Source organism: Callorhinus ursinus, unplaced genomic scaffold (assembly GCF_003265705.2).
Source record: "Callorhinus ursinus isolate GAN/ISIS: 27379988/994484 unplaced genomic scaffold, GSC_fseal_2.0 scaffold102, whole genome shotgun sequence".
NCBI lineage: Eukaryota > Metazoa > Chordata > Mammalia > Carnivora > Otariidae > Callorhinus > Callorhinus ursinus.
In genome coordinates, this window is record NW_027397164.1 from 1,129,530 (window position 1) to 1,151,900 (window position 22,371).

Sequence of the window (22,371 nt, forward strand, 5' to 3'; positions counted from 1 at the left end):
ACCCAACGGCAAAAGAATTCACAATTTTTTCAAAGACACAGATAACATTTACTGAGACAGACCATATTCTGGGTCATTAACAAAAGTCTCAATACATTTAAAATTATTCAAATCAGGGGTGCCTGGGTGGCTGTCAGTTAAGCATCTGACTCTGTTTCGGCTTAAGTCATGGTCTTGGGTTGTGGGATAGAGCTCTGCGTCAGGCTCCACAGCCAACACGGAATCTGCTGGAGATTCTCTCTCCCTCTGCCCCTTTCCCTGCTCCCCTCCTTCTCTAAATAAATAAAATCTTAAAAAAATTACTCAAATCAGGGCACCTGGGTGGCTCAGTTGGTTAAGCAACTGCCTTCGGCTCAGGTCATGATCCTGGAGTCCCAGGATCGAGTCCCGCATCGGGCTCCCTGCTCAGCAGGGAGTCTGCTTCTCCCTCTGACCCTCCCCCCTCTCATGCTCTCTCTCTCTCTCTCTCAAACAAATAAATAAAATCTTTAAAAAAAAAATTACTCAAATCATACAAAGTATGTGCTCTGATCACAACGGAATTAAATTAGCAATCACTCAAATTTAGCTAATTCCTATTCTCTCTCTAAACACTGAAAAATCTCCATATGAATGCCTGAAAAGAATCATTTTCTTTTCCTCTTCCCCTCTATCCTCAAATTTTACCTCCTACATTTCCAAGACCAATTAATTGTGACTTTTCTCAGAAAGCAATCTTTATATTCCCTATAAAAAACAAGACACAATTTAGGATTCACTGAACACATATGTGCCAGGAACCATAAAGGGTGTTCATTTCTTTTAGTTCTCATAAAATTTTATCTTTTAAATAAGAATCAGGTTCACGAAAGTTAAGTAGTGTGGTCAAAGTTACAACTGCTGGCACAGACTGGTTCAAATAGGCTGGTTTAACTCCAAAGTAGTCTTTTTCTTAGATTTTATTTGAGAGAGCGAGCACGTGATCAGGGGGAAGGGGCAGAAGGAGAGGGAGCAGCAGACTCCCCACCAAGTAGGGAGCCCGATGCAGGGCCTGATCCCAGGACCCTGAGATCATGACTTGAGCCGAAGGCAGATGCTCAACCGACTGAGCCACCCAGGCGCCCCACACCAAAGTCTTCTATTTCTGCTATGTAGTATTTTCTTAACTCTAATATCCAATAAACCATTAATTTATAAATTATTACTTCACAATGCTCTCAAATGCATCATACACATCTGAATTTAAATATCTAAAATATCTCAAGAATTGAAAACTACCTAAATGGCTAATAATTGATGATGAGTGGTGAATACAGTATACATACCAATAAGCCTTCGTACCACCAATCCACCAAAACAACTTACCAAAGGTAACTTCTACAATGCCAAATTCAATGGTCAATTCTCTTGTTCAACCTTTTAAGCTATCTTTGATACACCTGATCACTCCTTCCTCTCTGAAATACTTGCCCCTCCACCCATCACCCAGCCCGGCTTCCCTGATCCTCCCTGATCTGGTAGTCCTCTGGCTATCATTTTTCAGTTTCTATTTCACTCCTCCTTTGCAAACTTCTAAACACACACCCTCGTCCTTATCCTATCTCATTGCCCCATCCTCCTCAGTGTTCTTTGTGGGTTCCTGCACCAGAATTCAAGCTGTAAATGATGTCAAAAGTCTTCTAACTGGTCTCCTAGCTTATGCTCTTATCCCTTTCAAATCTATTCTCCAAAAAGCAACCAGAGTAAAGCTTTTATTTTTTAAAAGATTTCTATTTATTTATTTGAGAGAGAGAATGAGATAGAGAGCATGAGCGGGAGAGGGTCAGAGGGAGAAGCACACTCCCCGCCGAGCAGGGAGCCCGATCGAGGATCATGACCTGAGCCGAAGGCAGTTGCTTAACCAACTGAGCCACCCAGCCGTCCCCAGAGTAAAGCTTTTAAAAAGTCAGATCATTTCCCTTTTCGGCTCAAAACTCTTGGAATAAAACCAAAAATCTTTACCACAGTCTACAACACCCCTATCACATAGCCACAGTTCACTTTCTGGTCTCATACTCTTTCCATTCTCCCTTTTGCTCATTCTGACTCAGGAATACCTGCATCCTATCCTCAATGTTCCTCAGATCACATCAAATATGCCATGATTTTGCCTCAAGTCTTCTGCACTTGCTATTTTCACTGCTTTGAACACTGTTTTCGTAGCTAGTGGCAGGACTGTCTCATTCAAGTCTGCTCAAATGTCACCTCCTTAATGAAATGTCCCCTAGGGGCACCTGGTTGGTTCAGTCAGTAGAACATGCCACTCTTGATTTTGGGGTTGAGTTCAAGCCTCATGTTGGTCATACAGATTACTTAAAAAATTTTTTTCTTTTTAAATAATAAAAGGAAACCTCCCCCAGACCAGATCCTTTACTCAGCTTCAATTTTCTTTATAAGCACTTAACTCTCAAATAATATATATAATTCTTATTTTTTTTCTAAGATTTTATTTATTTGACAGAGACACAGCGAGAGAAGGAACACAAGCCGGGGGAGTGGGAGAGGGAGAAGCAGAATCCCCGCTGAGCAGGGAGCCAGACGCGGGGCTCGATCCCAGGACCCTGGGATCACGACCTGAGCCGAAGGCAGACGCTTAACGACTGAGCCACCCAGGCGCCCCTATCTAATTCTTATTTAAAAATTTTGTCATTTACAGAATGTAAGCTCCCTGAGGGTAGAATTTTGTTCCTTTATCCCCAGTATCTAAAACCCTATGGCCTGGCAAAGGGTGGTAGGCTCTCAATAAATATTTGTTCAATAAATAAATTCAAACATTTGGAAAAATAAAAACGTCCATGATATATTAATAAAAAAAATAGGATACAAAACAAGAGTTATCCCAAATTTGTGAGAACAAATAAATATATGCATTAAAAAATCTTAGAAGAGGGACGCCTGGGTGGCTCAGTCGGTTTAGCGTCTGCCTTTGGCTCCGGTCATGATCCCAGGGTCCTGGGATCAAGTCCCCCAACGGGGCTCTTCATCCTCTGCCTGCCGCTCCCCCTGCTTGTGTGCTCTCTCTCTCTCTCAAATAAATAAAATCTTTAAAAATAAAAATCTTAGAAGAGGAGCGCCTGGGTGGTTCAGTGGGTTGAATGACCGGCTTGTGATCTTGGCTCAGGTCATCATCCTCATAAGCCCTGGGACAGAGCCCCATGTCAGACTCCATGTCAGCAGGGAGTCTGCTTGAAATTCTCTGTCCCTCTCCTTCTACCCCTTCACCCCCACTCCCTCTCTACAAATAATAAAATAAATAAATATAAAATCCTAGAAGAAAACAAAAAATTAAAACCCCTGAAAGGCTACAGACCAACACCTACTGTATTTTCTTTTTTTTTTTTTTAGATTTTATTTATTCATTTGACAGAGAGAGACACAGCGAGAGAGGGAGAAGCAGCTTCCCACTGAGCAGGGAGCCCGATGCGGGGCTCGATCCCAGGACTCTGGAACCATGACCTGAGCCAAAGGCAGACGCTTTATGACTCAGCCACCCAGGCGCCCCTACTTTCTCCCTTATTCAGCCTGTTTCCTACATCAGCACTAGAATTCTCTCTTTAAAATGGATCTGTTACTCCTTTGCCAAAAAGCCACTAATGGAGGTGGCTCCTCAAACCAGTGGGGCAAAGATGGACTTTTAAAGATTTATTTATTTATTTGGGGGAGGTTGTGTACAGAGGGAAAGGGGGAGAGAAACTCAAGCAGACTCTGTGCTGAGTGTGGGGCTTGATCTCACGAACCTGAAATCAGGATCTGAGCTGAAACCAAGAGTCAGACGCTTAACTGACTGCGCCGCCCGTGCACCCCAACACAAACTTTTCAATTAATGGTGTTTGGGAAACAGGAAACCACCCGGAAAAAAGATAAAACCAAAACACAAAATACCGTAAGCAATATGGAAAAACAATTAGCTGGGGAGAAAGTTTTTAGTAACTCTTTTTTTTTTTATTAAAAGATTTTTATTTCTAGTGGCACCTGGGTGGCTCAGTTGGTTAAGTGACTGCCTTCGGCTCAGGTCATGATCCTGGAGTCCCGGGATCGAGTCCCGGGATCGAGTCCCGCATCGGGCTCCCTGCTCAGCAGGGAGTCTGCTTCTCCCTCTGACCCTCTTCCCTCTCGTGCTCTCTATCTCTCATTCTCTCTCTCTCAAATAAATAAATAAAATCTTAAAAAAAAAAAAGAGTTACAGAAAAAAAAAAAAAGAAAAAAACAACACCCAAAACCTACAAAAAACAAACAAAAACCCCACCCAATAATCCAACAGAAAACAGGCAAGGGACACAAACAGACATTCCATGGCAAAATCCCCTGTAAGTTCCCCTAATAAAGATGCACAACATGGATGAACCTTGAAAAAATAATGCTAAATGAAATAAAACACAAAAAAAGCCATACTTTATACGATTCCATCTATATGAAATGTCTGGAACAGGAAAATCCAGAGACAGAAAGATTAGTGGTTGTCTGGGGCTTTGAGAAATAAAATGTGACTATTAATGGATTACAGGGTATCTCTTTGGGATGATGAAAATTTGACAGTGGTGATAGCTACAAAATCTTCTGAATATACTGAAAACCAATGAATTGTACACTTTAAAAGGATGAAATTCAGGCATGTGAATTATATCTCAAAAATAAAACTACTTTGAGATACAATTCTATCATGTTGGCAAAAATAAAACAGCTGGGGAGGCTATGGAGAAACAGATGTTTTCATACATTGTTGATGGAAGTGGTACAACCTCAGATGGCAATTTGGCAATATCTAACAAAATTATAAATACACCTATCCTTTGACCTGTAATCTCACTTTTGGGAACAATCACATTATTTTTATAATGGACTCAAATGTCCACTGTCTAGGGAATGGTTATATTCACTATGGTCTATCTATACAAATAATGAAGAATGCTCTCCCTGTATAGAAAGACATCCAAGACATTTAATCAGTGAAAACAGCAAGGTATATAAGTGTATATTTAGGCATACCTTTTATGTAGGGAAGAAAAAAAATAGCAATGTGTTTTTGCTTTTATTTGTATAAAGAAACACAAGGGGGGCAATGGGCTGGCTCAGTTGGAAGGGCATGGGACTCTTGATTTCTGGGTTGTGAGCTTGAGCCCCACACTGGGTGCAGAGATTACTTAAATGACTAAACAAACTTAAAAAAAAAAAAAAGAGCCTAAAAGGATACACAAAAAAACTAAAACAAAACAAAACAAAACAAAACAACTAATAAAAGTACAAGAGGAGAGTAAGGAGGATAGGGTAGGATCAACACTTCTGATTATATGTCTTTTTAATTTTTATTTTTCTTTAAGATTTATTTGAGAGACAGAGAGAAAGCGTGTGCACGCACATGAGCAGGGGGAGGGGTAGAGAGAGAAGCAGGCTCCCCACTGAGCAGGGAGCCCAATGTGGGACTTGATCCCAGGAAACTGGAATCATGACCTGGGCCAAAGGCAAGACGCTTAACCGACTGAGCCCCCCAGGTATCCTATATATCTTAAAAAAAAATAAAAATAAAAAATTTTTGAGAGAGAGAGAGAGCGTGCACAGGGGTAGGGGCAGAGGAAAAGGGAGAGAATCTCAGACTCCCTGCTGAGGGTGGAACCCAACATGGGGCTTGATCTCAGACCCTGAGATCATGACTTGAGCTGAAACCAAGTCAGTCTCAAACTGACTGAGCCACCCAGGAGCCCCTATGTATCTTTTTATATGGTCTTGTGGTTTTTTTTTTTTTGAACCAAATGAATGTACTAGCTTTTATTTATTTATTTTTTAAGATTTTATTTACTTAATTGAGAGAGTGTGGGGCATCTGGGTGGCTCAGTTGATTAAGCATCTGCCTTCAGCTCAGGTCATGATCTCAGGGTCTTGGGAGTCCGCTTCTCTCTGTGCCTCCCCCCTCACTCCTGCTCATGCTCGCTCGCACTCTCTCTCAAATAAAACAAATAAAATCTTAAAAAAAAAAATCGAGAGAGAGACAGAGAGAAAGCACGAGCCAAGGGAGGGGCAGAGGGAGAGGGAGAAGCAGGCTCCCCGCTGAGCAGGCAGCCCAACATGGGGCTCCATCCAAAGGACCCTGGGATCACACCCGAGCCAAAAGCAGATGCTTAACTGACTGAGCCACCCAGGCACCCCAATATACTAGCTTTTAAAAGAAAATACTCTAAAGGCATTCCATGCCCTACTGAATAAACTAGGCTTGAGATTTTTAAAAAATCCTATTGTAAACTTAACAAATTTTTCTTCAAAAATCCAATGTTTTATGTGTTCATCTTAATTTGTTTTACTTCAAATTGAAAAATTCATTATTTACACTATGTATTTTCATATATGATTTGTTGTTTCCTTTATTAAACCCACTTCTCCTGGGGCACCTGGGTGGCTCAGTCAATTAAGCGTCCGACTCAGGTCACGATCTCAGGGTTCTGAGATTGAGCCCTGTGTTGGGTGCCGTGCTCAGCTAGGAGTACGCTTGAGATTCCCCCTGCTCCTTTTGCCCCCCCCCCCCGCTTTCTAAAATAAATAAAATCTTAGAAAAACAAAAACAAAACTTCCCTGGACACCCTCATGTTTGCTCCTCCCTATGCTTCTCTTCAGAGGTCACCTCCCATGGTGAGGCCTTCCCTGACGACCTACCTATAGTAACATCCCTCCATCACTTTTTTTTTTTAAGATTTTATTTATTTATTTGACAGAGAGAGAGACAGCGAGAGAGGGAACACAAGCAGGGGGAGTGGGAGGGAGAAGTAGGCCTCCCGCAGAGCAGGGAGCCCCGCATCCGATGCAGGGCTCGATCCCATGACCTGAGCTGAAGGCAGATGCTTAACAACTGAGCCACCCAGGCACCCCCGTCCATCACTTTCTATACCTTCATCCTGCCTTTTTCCTTCACTTATCAACACTACCTAACACATTTTTTACTTGTTAATTTGTTCATTATAAGGGTTTTGTTCTTGTATCCCTGGCACTTAGAACAATGAGCACCTCAGTAGGTGCTCAGTAACTATTCACTGAATGACTTAATAAATTTGAATCTCTGCTCATTGATTTTCCCCAACTTTCTTTTTAAGTATTCTCTATTCCCACTGTGGGACTTGAACTTACAACCCTGACATCAAGAGTTGCATGCTCTACCAACTAAGACAGCCAGGCACCCCTCCTCTGCTTTAAATTGTCTTTCCATGGGGCGCCTGGGTGGCTCAGTTGGTTAAGCGACTGCCTTCGGCTCAGGTCATGATCCCAGGGTCCTGGGATCGAGCCCGCATTGGGCTCCCTACTTGGCGGGAAGCCTGCTTCTCCCCTTCCCACTCCCCCTGCTTGTGTTCCCTCTCTTGCTGTCTCTCTGTCAAATAAATAAATAGAATCTTTAAAATAAATAAATAAATAGTCTTTCCACAATTTCCTACCTGGAAAAAGTTCATTAAGATCTAGCTCAGGGGCGCCTGGGTGGCTCAGATGGTTAAGCATCTGCCTTCGGCTCAGGTCATGATCCCAGAGTCCTGGGATCGAGTCCCGCATCAGGCTCCCTGCTCCTTGGGAGCCTGCTTCTCCCTCTGCCTCTCTCTCTCTCTCTCTCTCTCTGTCTCTCATGAATAAATAAATAAAATCTTTAAAAAATTAAAAAATTAAAAAAAATAAAAATTCAGAAAAAAAAAAAGATCTAGCTCAAAGGTCACTTCAAGTTTCCTTAACCTTCTCAATTAATGCCCCCCCGAAAGTCCATAATAATTCTTCATTCCCCCAATTATCAGGACTTACTCTATTAAATCAACATCAGTGATACTGGTTTCTTCTGCTGAAATATGAGTTCCTTCATGTCTGGAAAGTCCAGGTTTCTTTAAATTTTCTGGACACTTAGCTCCTAGTACGCTGGCCAGGACACAAAAAGCACTCAATGAATGTGTGTTATATTAAACAGAAGATTTGAATGAATTTGTACAAAGTAGAAAATGTGAAACATGTTTACTAATATAATCATATTTCAGAACAGAATACAATGAATGGTATAAAAGTACAAAATTTGAAAATACTCAGACAGTGGATGCCTGGGTGGCTCAGTCTGCTAAGTGTCTGCCTTTTGGCTCGGGTCATGATCCTGAGGTCCTGGGATGGAGTCCCGCATCGGGCTCTCTGCTTTGCAGGGAGCCTGCTTCTCCCTCTCCCTACAGCTCCCCCTACTTGTGCTCTCTCTGTCAAATAATAAATAAAATCGTAAAAATAAAAAAAAAAAACCTCAGAGAAGGGAAAGAGACTAATTCTTATGAATTAAAAGGTACAAGCTTTCAATTATACCAGAGAAAATGGTGTGAGTGAGAAGTTGCCTAAGAGGCCGCTTAGACTGAAATATGATGGAGGATGCTTGGGAAGTAGTTGTAGAGAAGGCTGAACAGGGAAGTCAGAAGACGTCTGTATGCAGAGGGTCTTAGCATACCATGGAACCTGAAATGAAAGCATGTAAGTATCACTACTTCAGATGTGGTCCACAGACCACCTTCATCAGAATTATTCAGAAGGCAATGTTCAAAGTGCTGATTCCCATGTCCTACTTACAACTCCCACTCCCAAGCTCACAGATTCAGAATCTAATCTTCTGTGGTTGAACATTAGGTTGTTTACAATGGTTTGTTATAATACTCATAACTTTGTACACAAACCCAGTTATAGATAGGATATATTTCTAAAAGAATTGCTGGTCAACAGTTGTAAAGATTGTGAAAATTTTGTGTGTGTTTACAAGAAAAGGTCAACTTCTTTGCCTACTCTCTCTCCAAAAATTCTAAAGCCTTTTTTTTTTTTTTTTTAAGATTTTCATTTATTTATTTGACAGAGAGAGTGAGAGAGAGAGCACAAGCAGGCGGAGCGGCGGGCAGAGAGAGAGGGAGAAGCAGGCTTCCCGCTGAGCAGGGAGCCTGATGCGGGACTCGATCCCACCTGAGCCGAAGGCAGACACTTAACTGACTGATCCACCCAGGGGCCCCATAAAAATTCTAAAGCTTTTGATCTGTATTACCAAATTATCCATCCAAAAAGCTGGTACCTATTTATATTTCCACTATCAGAGTATGAGAATGCTAGTTTCCTCACTCCCTCACCAATGATTTCAATATATTTTTCAAGAAACAAAGCTTGGGTTAATAGGAGTTTATAAGAAGTTTTAGACTACCACAATCACTAGGGGAATGCAAATAAAAAAACGAGATACTGGGGTGCCTGGGTGGCTCAGTTGGTTAAGTTTAGCCTTTGGCTCCGGTCATGATCCCAGGGTTCTGGGATGGAGTCCACACGGGGCTCCCTGCTCAGTGGGGAGCTGGCTTCTCTCTCTGCCTGCCACTCCCCCGCTTGTGCTCTCTGACAAATAAATAAATAAAATCTTAAAAAAACCCAACAACCCTTAAGATACCACATCACACCCATCAAGATGTATATTATATATATATTTTTAAAGATTTTACTTATTTGACGGAGAGACACAGCAGGAGAGGGAACACAAGCAGGGGGAGGGGGAGAGGGAGAAGCAGGCTTCCTGCTGAGCGCTCGATCCCAGGACCCTGGGACCATGATCTGAGCCGAAGGCAGATGCTTAACGACTGAGCCACCCAGGCGCACCAAGACGTATATTATAGAACAAGAAAAGAACAAGTGCTGACAAAGCTGTGGAGAAAGTGAAACCTTTGTTGGGCCTTGCTGGTGGGAATCTAAAATGGTGCAGTTGCTCCAGAGAAAACAGTATGGTTACAATTTCCTCAAAATATTAAATATACAATTACCATATGATCCAGCAATTCTCCTTCAGGGTATATACACAAAGAAACAAAAGCTGGGACTCGATTCTGTAGATTCATATTCACGGAATTATTCACAAGAGCCAAAAAAGGTAGAAGCAACCTAAGTGTCACTGCCAGATGAATAAACAAAATAGGACATTTTGTTAAAATACAATGGAATATTCTTCAGCTTTGAAAGGAAATTCTGACACACGGATGAACCCTGACAACATTATGCTAAGTGAAAGAAGTCAGTCACAACAGGACAAATGTTATATGATTTCACTTACATGAAATAGCTATAATAGGCAAATTCATAGAAACAGAAAAAAATGGTGATTGCCGGAAGCTGAGAGGAACGGGGAACTATGTTTAATGGGTACAGTTTCTGTAGGGAAGATTCCGAAGTTTGGGAGATGGCTGCACAACGATGTAAATTTACTTAATGCCACAGAACTGTACACTTAAAAAAATGGTTAAAATGATAAATTTTATGTTAAGTATATTTTACCACAATAAAAAAGGATAAAAAAAGTTTTAGACTATGGGACACCCGGGTGGCTCAGTGGGCTAAGCGTCTGCCTTCAGCTCAGGTCCTGGTCCCGGGGTCCTGGGGTCCAGCCCTAGTCGGGCTCCCGGCTCCGTGGGGAGCCGCCTTCTTTTCCCTCTCCTCAAATAAATAAATCAAATCTTAAAAAAAAAAAATTTTAGACTAAAATTCATTCATGCAAGTGATACTTACCTACCATCAAGAAGCTCGCAATCTAGCAGTTTATAGGAAATTTACAAACTATAGTTTTTAAATTTTCAAAAAATATTTTCTTAAACTATAGTTGTTTTCAAGCGGTAGTTAATGTGCAGTTATATATGCTAAGCAACAGAGGACTAGAGGAAGCTAACTAAAATCATCTGGTAAAGTTTATAAACATTTTATAGTGTAGTGACACTACAGGGAAATGCTTTACTTTTCAGTTTATCTGATTCACTTTTTCCACTGCAAGCTCTTTACTATTATGTTGGCCACAAAAACAACTGTTAATCCAAAAATATCACTTTCATATATGTATCTTTGGAAATGACTCTCTAGTACTCATGTTAAAAAAGCTCCCAAGGGTTCCAGATCAGCAACTAAAAAACCCAGTAACTTGTCCCTTGTCAATTTTTAATCTTACTAAAGTATTATAACCAGGAAATTAAAAATTTTAAGGTAGGCAGTGCTATTCTAAATGTTTTGCAAATCCAACAACCAAGTCCAATGGGTCAGAGCCAAGTTTTAATCTCCTTCTAATTAAAAAAACAAACAATACCCCAAACCTACCATAGACAGATTTTAAAATCTTAATTTCTTTTTTTTAATAAAAACAAAGCCCAGATGAACTAAAATTAATTTTCTAGAACAGTCATTCCTAACCTTGAATTTTATGAAACCAAGATGAAGTAAGCACTGAACCAGGAACCAAGAGATTCTAACAGGTGCTTCAGGAATAAGTATTTCTTTCCATTTTTTCATTTGTAAAATAAGTGGAGAATATCAAATGATTTCTAAGGCCCCGTCTATTAACATTTGATGGAAATCACCTCAGGCAGAATAAAATTCATAAAAACAAGCAACAAATTAAGTGGAATTCAGAACTCTGAGGGAGAAGGAAAGAGGGGAGATAACGGCAGTGAAATACAACAAGATGTCCAATTGTCAAAAAGGCACTTCCCAAACAGTCATCCCAGAAATCTGTGGTTGAATCAAGCTAAAAGATTTCAATATTGACTCACCATCTGGGTATCCCAGATCGTAAGCCGAGCAATCCACTAAGAATCCTGCTAGTGACTCACAGTCCTGAATGAGACCGCTTCATGTGCAGAGACAAGGAATCAATTAAAGGGTTTACAATGAAGTTTTGTTTAACTGGAATGTTTTAAGTGGAAGTTAATTCTGCATGAGTGATAATAGATGTTTAATAACTACCTAGTGACAATTTCTAAGCAAAAGCATTTTGGCAGCTCACTAGCAAACAGTAATCTATGTATTACAGACATAAAAACAACTTGTTTTCAAAAGAGCTCTTGACTATGGACAGTATTTGAGAAATACAATATAATTTGTTGTGAGTCAAATTATAAAACCTAGTGGAGAGAAAGTAGTTTGAAATCTTGGCTTTATTAACCAACAAGGAAACAAAATACATCACTGTGGGGTGAAGTGTCAATTTGTGCTGGCAAAAAGCCACTCTATTTGAATCTAAGAACCTTCAGGAACCAGCTGGAGAAGTATGAGGAACCTGGGATAATGCATTCATTCATATCCTAAGTGGTACTGTCTTCATGTAAAAAAGGACAGTATTGGCACACTTGTCCAAAACAGCCTGAGTTTAGGTCAAATCAACTGTCTGAATAATTATCTGTCTAGGAGAATAAACACATCTAAGGCAAAATAAAAAAATGTGTAACATTTCCAGTATGACTAGGTTCACAACATAAAATTTGCAAAAAAATGTGATCATCCACTGATGGTGAGGGCAGTCTGGTACAAGCTCTCTGGGAGGTACTGTGGTTAACATTTATCAGGAACTTTAAAGTGTTTATATCTTGGGGCACCTGGCTGGCTCAGTCAGAAGAGCATGCAACTCTTGATCTTGGGGTCACGGGTTCAAGTCCCAGGCTGGGTTGAGAGATTATTTTTTATTTTTATTTTTTTAAACCACTTTTTTTTTTTTTTTAAGATTTTACTTACTGGGGTGCCTAGGTGGCTCAGTCATTAAACGTCTGCCTTCGGCTCAGGTCATGATCCCAGGGTCCTGGGATCGAGCCCCATATCTGGCTCCCTGCTCAGCCAGGAGCTGCTTCTCCCTCTCCCACTCCCCCTGCTTGTGTTCCCTCTCACTGTGTCTCTCTCTGTCAAATAAATAAATAAAATCTTAGATTTTACCTAGAGATTACTTAAAAAAAAAAAATCTGGGGCGCCTGCGTGGCTCAGTTGGTTAAGTGGCTGCCTTCGGCTCAGGTCATGGTCCCCGGGTCCTGGGATCAAGCCCCGCATCGGGCTCCCTGCTCAGCGGAGAGCTTGCTTCTCCTTCTCCCTCTGCCTGCCTCTCTGCCTCCTTGTGCTGTCAGATAAACAAATAAAATCTTAAAAAAAAAAAAATCTTAGAAAAAAAGGAAATATTAAAAGTGTTTATATCCTTCGATCAGTAATTTCACATCTAGTAATTTATCTAAAATAAATGACCAATATATGCAATTTAGGATATAACCTCATGACGAAATACTGCAAAACTACTATAAATCCTGTTTTAGAACAGAGATCACAAAATTCAAATGGATACAATTATCTAAAGACAAAATATAGACTAGTGGGTGCCTAGACCTGAAAGGGATGGGGCAGGGGGAAATAGGGAGTGACTGCTAATAAGTAGGAGATTTCTTTTTGGAGGAATGAAAACATTCTAAAGTTAAACTGTGGTGATGGCAGGGCGCCTGGGTGGCTCAGACGGTTAAGCGTCTGCCTTCGGCTCAGGTCATGATCCCAGCGTCCTGGGATCGAGTCCCGCATCGGGCTCCCTGCTCCGCGGGAGCCTGGCTTCTCTCTCTCTGTCTCTGTCTCTCATGAATAAATAAAATCTTTAAAAAAAAAAATTGTGGGGTGGCTACACAATCCTGTTAATATACTGAAAATTTCAAATTGTACACTTTAAAAAGGTTAACTGTACGGTGTATGAATTACATCTCACTCAAGCTGTTTAAGACATTTTTTAAATGTCTAGATACCAGTGAGGAGATACAAGTAACGGAAATAGGAAAATGGGGCCTGGAAAACATTCCAACCAAAGCAGGGGCTACTGCTTATTAGCTACAGCTATGGAGTTACCAAACTGTCATATCTTAAAAAAAAAAAAAAGATTTAGTTATTTATTTGGTTTGGGGGGAGAGAGAGCATGCATGTGCAAATGGGGGAAGGGGCAGAGGGAGAGAACCTTCAAGTACACTTCCTGCTGAGTGGGGAGGCTGACCTGGGGACGGAACTCACAACTCTTGAATCCTGATCTGAGCCGAAACCGAAGAGTTGGGACGCTCAACCAGCTGAGCCACCCAGGTGCCCCAAGACTTTCATATCTTTATTTATTTATTTGAAAGATTTTATTTATTTGACAGAAAGAGAGAGCACAAGCAGGGGGAGCAGGGGGAGAAGCAGGCTCTCTGCTGAGCAGCAGGGAGCCCGACACAGGGCTCGATCCCAGGACTCTGAGATCATGACCTGAGCTGAAGGCAGACGCTTAACCAACTGAGCCACCCAGGTGCCCCTATTTATTTTTCTTTTTAAAGATTTTCTTTATTTGACAGAGAGACAGTGAGAGAGGGAACACAAGCAAGGGGAGTGGGAGAGGGAGAAGCAGGCTCCCCACTGAGCAGGGAGCCCGATGCAGGGCTCAATCCCAGAACCCTGGGATCACGACCCGAGCTGAAGGCAGATGCTTAACTGAGTCACCCAGGTGCCCTGATTTTTTTTTTTACACAAATTTTTGATTGAAGTGGAAAATACCTACAGAAAGGTGCATAAATATAAGCATGCAGTTCAATGAATTGTCACAAACTGAATACACCCCTGTAACCAGCACTAAAAACAAGAACAAAACATTAGCACCCATCAGAGCCACAATCACACCCCTTCCTACCCAAGGGAAACCACCATCCTTCCTCCAACAGTACAGATTAGTTTAGCCCAGGGATAGTTCTTTGTTGTGAGAGACTGTCCTTTGCACCGTAGGGTGATTTGCAGCATCCCTGGTCTCTTCCAGTTATGGCAACCAAAGATGTCTCCAGACATTGCCAAATCCCCCTTGGGGAACAATATACCACATTGAGACCCACTGGTTTACCTGTTCTTGAACTTAATATAAATACAAAATGGACTTTCTTGTATCAGAATCAGAAAGAATATACTCTTTTGTGCCTGACTTCCTTTGTTCAGCATCTGTTGAGAGTCACCAATTTTGCTGCATTTAGTTCGTCTGTTCATTCTCTTTGTTTTACTATATTGCTGTTGTGTGAATATACCACAATTTATCCATTCTACTGCTGATGGGCATTTGAGCAATTTCCAGTTTTGAATATTATGAATAATGCTACCATAACATCCCATACATGTTTTCTGGTGAATATGTGTATGACTTCCTGTTGAATACCTAGAAGCAAATTGTCACGTCAGCTTCCATAGGTCAGTACTTTTCCAAAGAGGGTTGTAACAATTTATATTCTTACCTGTCACCTTTTATTTCATGTTAGCAACTAGATATAATATATATGTTACAATACATATATAATAAAATATATATTAAATATATTTTGCGGGGGGGGGGGGGGGGGGGGGGGGGGGGAATGCAGAGGGAGAGAATCTTAAGCAGGCTCCATGCCCAGTGCAGAGCCTGACCTCAAAACCCTGAGATCATGACCTGAGCAGAAATCCAGAGTTGGACACTTAACTGACTGCACCACCCAGGCACCCCAACATTTAAATAATATTGAGCCAGATAATCTTATTGGCTGAATAAAGCCTGCCAATTTGTGACCTGTTTAAAAAGAATATTTCATTATGTGAGAAAATTCTCCTATGTAGTAAAGAGACAAAAACCAACCAAACAAAAACCCTCCAGTAACATAATCTGTCTGAATGGAAATACACGAATATTGACAATGGCTTTCGAACGGTTTCTATTTTGCTTTTCAGTATTTCCTACAATAAACATGTAATAAAGGAGTTGACAAAGCTTTCCTATGCAACAAAAGCCCTGAGGGAAATTTAAAAAGTAGGTCGGGGCACAAATTTCATATTTGCAAATATTCATAAAGACCTAATTAAGTAATGGATATATCACAGAAAAGTATAACCATCTCATAAAACCTCTGATACAGTTACTACACCCCCCTGCATTAAAGGGGTCCAAGGCAGAACTTACATAAAATTCCACTCCAGAGTAAAACAGTCTAGAGAGTAATTCGTAATTTGTAAGGATATATCAAAAGATAGTATTTTTTTTAAAAGTTTTTAAAAAGTTTATTTATTTAAGCAATCTCTACATCCAACATGGGGCTCAAACTCATGACCCTGAGATCAAGAGTCAGATGCTCTACCAACTGAGCCAGCCAGGCGCCCCAAGAGTAGTATTCTGACATGATGCATATATAGCAGCTTACTATCATAATGTTGCTCTTTACATTCCTTTAGAAACTCACTATAAAATGGTCCAGGGGCGCCTGGGTGGCTCAGTCAGTTAAGCGTCTGCCTTCAGCTTGGGTCATGATTCAGGAGTCCTGGGACTGAGCCCTGCAACAGGCTCCCCGCTCAGCGGGAAATCTGCTTCTCCCTCTCCCTCCAACCCTCTCCCCTGCTCGTGTTCTCTCTCTCTTTAAATAAATAAATAAATATCTTTTAAAATGGTCCAGAAAAAACAAAATTAACATATCCAATATTCCCTCAAAATACATAGTTGTTGGGCGCCTGGGTGGCTCAGTTGGTTGATCGACTGCCTTCGGCTCAGGTCATGATCCTGGAGTCCCAGGATCGAGTCCCACATCGGGCTCCCTGCTCAGCAGGGAGTCTGCTTCTCCTTCTGACCCTCTTCCCTCTCATGCTCTCTATCTCAAATAAATAAATAAAATCTTTAAAATAAAAAAAATAAAAATAAAATAAAAAAAGAAACATAGTTGTTGCCACTGCTACCTGCTGTTTATTGAATGTCTGATACCGAGTATTTGGAAAGAGTTACCTTTATTTGAGAAAGTGATAATTAAAATAGCCACCAAAAACTTAACCAGGCTCCATTATTTTTTTTTTAAGATTTTATTTGAGAGAGAGATCGAAAGAGAGAGAGCACACACATGAACATAAGCAGGGAAAGGTGCAGAGGGAGAGGAACGAGCAGAATGAGTCGACTCAGGGCTTGATCCTAGGACCCTGAGATGACATCCGGAGCCGAAGTCAGTTGAAATCAAGGGCTTAACTCATCGAGCCACCCAGGCGCCTCCCAGTTTCCACTGTAAGTGAATTCTAGTAAATCTTTGACATGTGAAAATGTTATAAAACTCATACTTTCTGTCCTAATCACTCCACTTCATTTTTTTCTCCTTCATATCAAGGATTCTTCTGTTGGGATAAGAATATGCCCATGAGATTCAGCACAAACCCAAGAGATTTCTCCTGAGAGAAAATACTAAATGTTGACATGCTGAATTATTTAAAACAAAATAATCTATTACTTTAAGGCTTTGAAGATTAGCTAAACAGGAATCTAAGAAGACCACTATTCTGAGCACAGATCTCATCTCTATTTTCCTACCTCAAAAAACCATGCTGATATGTATGTAATTTCAAGCCACAAAGGAAAAAAAAAAATAAAAAGTTTTCTGAGGCAAATAAATAAAATGCAAAAGGAAAGTTCTTTTTTTTTTTTAAAGTAAGCTCTACACCCATCATGGGGTTTGAACTCAACTCCAAAATCAAGGGTCGCATGTCCCACTAACTGAGCCAGCCAGGTACCCCAGTAGGAAATAAACTTCTATTAAAAGCATTCTAGGGGTGCCTGGGTGGCTTAGTCGTTGAGCATCTGCCTTCGGCTCAGGTCATGATCCCAGGGTCCTGGGACTGAGCCCCATGTGGGGCTCCCTCAGTGGGAAGACTGCTTCTCCTCCTTCTGCCCTTCCCCCCAGCTTGTACTCTCTCTCTCAAGTGAAGAAGAAGAAGAGCATTCTACCAGGGATTCAAAATGCTAAGATGTGGGGGAAGGTGGCTGGCTGGTGGAGCGTGGGACTCTTGATCTTGGGATAGAGAGTTCAAGCTCCACACTGGGTGCACAGCTTACTTAAAAAAAATGCTAAGGTTGGGGCGCCTGGGTGGCTCAGTCGTTAGGTGTCTGCCTTTGGCTCAGGACATGATTCCAGGGTCCTGGGATCGGGCCCCATGTCAGGCTCCAGCCCCAGGTTGGGCTCCCTGCTCAGCGGGAAGCCTGCTTCTCCCTCTCCCACTCCCCCTGCTTGTGTTCCCTTTCTCGCTGTGTCTCTGTCAAATAAATAATGATCTTTAAAAAAAAATTGCTAAGGCTGATTTAAATTTCTCACTGAACTAGTAACCATAATGAACTAGTAATCAAAAAAAAAAAATAAATCTATTCAGTAGGATGCTGTGCAAGGTATGTATACATAATTTCCTTCCCGGGATATAATGCAAATCATAAACATATTTTTCCATCCTTTTTTCTGAGTTTGAGTGTAATGGGATACAGTGGCTTCAGATACACAATTCAATAAAAGAACTGAGACGCTCCCCCAATTCCTAACAATATTTCCAAACTCAAAAAAAAAAAAAAAAACTTTCCTAAGTGAATCTGAGAAGTGCAGGCTGACCTGCTTAACCTTCAATAAATACAAAGCTTTCACTCTGAGAAACATGAACATCTACTACTGAATTGGAATGTAAGGTCAAAGCAAGCTAGTTGAGTTAGACACAGAAACAACAAATCCCCTTTCAGAAAGTATTATATGGTTTCTCACAAAACATTCTTTAGACAAATCTAGATAGGCTAATCAATCAGGTCTCTTAAAAAGAGATCCCAAGGGGTACCTGGCTGGCTCAGTCAGAAGAGCACAGAACACTTGATCTTGAGGTTGTGAGTTTGAGCCCCACGTTGGGTGCAGAGATTACTTAAAATTAAAATCTAGGGCTGCCTGGGATCGAGTCCTGCATTGGGCTCCCTGCTCAGCTGGGAGCCTGCTTCTCCCTCTGCCCCCGCCCCCTCCTTGTGATCTCTCCCTCTGTGTCAAATGAATAAATAAAATCTTAAAAAAAAAAATTAAAAAAAAAAAAGAGAGCAAGAGAGACAGAGACATATCCCAGGAAGACCCCCAACTTTTAGGGTCTTAAGGCCTTTATGTAATAACTGCAAGAGATTTTCTGGAGCCCTATATAATAGTGGCTATGCATACAGTATTTGTCTTTGTAGAAAACAGAAAAAGATTAAAACTCTATCATACACTGGTAAAGTTTTAAAATAAACTTGTAGTTTATTTATCATGGTATCACCTACACATACATTTGAAAAGGCCATACATATTTGTAAAATACTATTTATACAGTTTACTGATAATACCTGCATGGATTCTAAGGTTAACTTTCAATCAATTATTCTGTAGTGGCCGATTGTTTGATATCAGAGTATGAGACTAATATCCTTATTTTACTGAAGAGGATACTAAAGATCATGGTGATGTGCTTAAGATCACACAACTCGGGGCACCTGGGTGGCTTGTTGGTTAAGCATCTGCTTTCAACTTAGGTCATGATCCCAGGGTCCTGGGATTGAGCCCTGCATCAGGGTCCCTGCTCAGCGGGAAGCCGGCTTCTCCCTGTCCCTCCCTGTCAAATAAATAAATAAATAAAATCTTTAAAAACAAACAAACAAAAAAAGATCACACAACTAGTTAGGTGCAAAGCCTAGAATACAACTTGAGACCTAATGATCTTTTTACTGTACTATGTGGGTTTAGTGTTTAATTTTATTTTCAGACCATGCAGAAAGGTGACAGTAATATACAAGCAATATAAATGTAACTGAAGAAAAGTCCCCATTTAAAATAGCAACAAGTGGGGCGCCTCGGTGGCTCAGTCGTTAAGCGTCTGCCTCTGGCTCAGGTCATGATCCCAGGGTCCCGGGATGGAGCCCTGCATCGGGCTCCCTGCTCAGTGGGAAGCCTGCTTCTCCCTCTCCCACTCCCCCCCTGCTTGTGTTCCCTCTCTAGCTCTCTCTTTCTGTCAAATAAATAAATACAACTTTAAAAAAAAATAAGTAAAAATAAAATAGCAACAAGTAGCAGCACCTGGGTAGCACAGCTGGTTAAAGCGTTTTACTCCTGGTTCTGGCTCAGGTCTGATCTCAGGGTCATGAGATTGAGCCCCACATTGGGCTCCATGCTCAGCCTGGAGTCAGTGTGAATTTCTCTCTCCCTTTGCCCCTTCCCCTCCAAATAAATAAATAAATCTTAAAAAAAATAGCAACAAGTAAGCGAAATACTTAGGAATAAGACTAACAAGAAACATACACCTTTTAATGAAGAATACTTAAATTACTGCCAAGGAACACAAACACATATGCTTAAAAGACTTAAAACATTACATGTTCTTGGATACAAAAGCCATCATAAAATATTATTTTTCCCTAAATTGATCTAAAATGTAATTCAACCTTGATTTCTAAAAATGCCAATAGGATTTCTTAGGAATCAGGCAAACTGATTCTAAATTTAATGTGAAGGGGTGCCTGGCTGGCTCAGTCAAAAAAGAATGTGGCTCTTGATCTGGGGGTCGTGCATTTTAGCCCACACTGGGTGTTGAGATTACTTAAAAAAATAAACTTTAAATAAGTGAATGAATGAATAAATACCTTTAACATGAAAAATAAATAGTTAAGAATGATTGGGAACTTTCTCAAAGAGTAAGAAGGGCATACAAGCTTCTCTAGATATGTATTATAAAGCTCTAATCATTTTAAAAGGTGGAACTGGCAAAAAGATCAGATCAGTGGAATGGAACAGAACACAAAGTCCAGACGATCAAAATACATCTGGAAATTTAATGTATGAGAAGGTGGCATTTCAAACCAATGGACAAAACATGGAATATTTAATAAATGATAATAAACTACCATGGGTAGCTCTCTGGAAAAAATTAAAGTTGGGTCTTTAAATTCCAGATGAATCAAGGATTTAAAATTAAATACAGGGGTGCCTGGTTGGCTCAGATGGTTAAGCATCCGCGTTTGGCTCAGGTAATGATCCTGGAGTCCTGGGATAGAGCCCCGCATAGGGCTCCCTGCTCGGCGGGGAACCTGCTTCTCCCTCTCCTGCTCCCCCTGCTTGTGTTCCCTCTCTCGCTGTGTCTCTGTCAAATAAAGAAATAAAATCTTAAAAAAAAAAAGTCTATCAGGAAGGGACCGGGTAAACAAATTACAGCACACCTGGTAGTTAAAAAGTATGAGACAGCTCTATCTCTAATGATATGAAATAAACTAAGATATATTAGCGAACAATGCAGTCTGTAGAACAGTACATTTAAGTAAGCTACCATTTATGTATGTGTGTGGAGAATTCCTGAATCCATGGATACCTCTAGAATTTACAAAAAAAGGTAAATAATAATTGCTTCAGCAGAAAAAAAATGAGTGACTGAGTGAGAAGAGAATAAAGACTTACTTTTCACTGCAAATCCTTTCATACCTTTAGGATTTTATAATACCTAATACATTACCTACCCCAAAAAAGTCTACAAAGTAAAATACTGAAGTGCAAAACTATCAACATTGGCCTTAATGTATAAACTGTCCCCGTTTTTTGGGACATTAATTATACTGAAGCTTGGCCCAACAAATATTAGAAATGAAAACCAGAACTAGGTATAGGATGTCAAAGAAAAAAACCTAATCTTCAATTTCTTTATTACATCTGACAGCCTACCTAAGCCGGCTGATTATTTTCCTGGGAGGCAAGTGTACCCATTGTGTATACTATACCATTGGTGACCACTGTATTTTTGGTCTATTAAAACTACTGAAGATTGCTCAGGCCATGGCTATTAGCAAGTTTACATCAGTAAGTATTTACCAAGAACTAGCACTGTATCGGCATATAAGACCAATAGTGCAAAAAACATAAAATAATGAGGCTTTTTTTTTTTAAATAAAGCTTTTATTTATTTATTTATTTGAGAGAGAGAGAGAGCAGGCAAGGGGCAGAGGGAGAGAAACTCAAGCAGCTCTGCGTTGAGCTCAGAGCCCAATGTGACACGAGGCTCAATCTTCCAACCTGATCATGATCTGAGCCAAAACCAAGAATCGGATTCTCAACTGACTGCACCACCTTGGTGCCCCAATGAGGCTTCTAATTAGAACAAAAGCTTTGTCAGAAGTTACTTTGCTACAATCATCAACTATAAATAAAAGAGAAATTAGTAAGCACTCAAGTAATTGTTGAATACAGAAATGAACTATGAGGGCGCCTGGGTGACTCAGATGGTGAAGCGTCTGCCTTCAGCTCAGGTGGGATCGAGGCCCACATCGGGCTCCTGGCACAGCGGGGAGCCTGCCTCTCCCCCTGCTCATGATCTCTCTCTGTATCTGGGTCTCAAATGAATAAATAAAATCTTAAAAAAGAAAAAAAAAAAAAAACTATGAGCTAGGTGCTGTGATACTGGGCTGCCCAAGATAGATATTACTCTTGACTTAATGAAATATACAGAACAGTCTAATGGTGAAATAGGCATTATACAAATAATTAATCAAAACTATAATAGAAGTGCAGGGTGCTGTAGGAGTATGTTATTGAGTTCTCTAACTCAATCTAGGAGGATCAGAAAAGATTTCTCCACAAAAGTGATATTTAAGCATATTTTGAAGAATTGAGGGGCTGCTTTCCAGGCAGAACAATTAGCTACAGCATGTACAAAGGCCTTGGGTGAGCTCTGAACCTTTAAGGAATAGAGGGGGAAAAAAAAGAAAAAAGGAAAAAAAAAAAAAGATCAGCAAGCCAGACCACTCATAACAAGAAA

At 40.6% G+C, this 22,371-nt stretch overlaps 1 protein-coding gene across 7 annotated transcripts in view; it reads right to left on the reverse strand.

Annotated features, from left to right (window-relative positions):
• GJC1 (gap junction protein gamma 1) overlaps positions 1–22,371 on the reverse strand; it is a 44,718-nt gene that overhangs the window by 16,613 nt on the left and 5,734 nt on the right. Inside the window, exon 2 of one of the 7 annotated variants that reach the window (XM_073889158.1) lies at positions 8,317–8,463. The exons of the other annotated variants lie outside the window; for them this stretch is intronic. The gene's annotated coding sequence lies outside the window, so the exon portion shown is untranslated. The remainder of the gene's footprint in view (positions 1–8,316; positions 8,464–22,371) is intronic. 7 annotated transcript variants of the gene reach the window in all.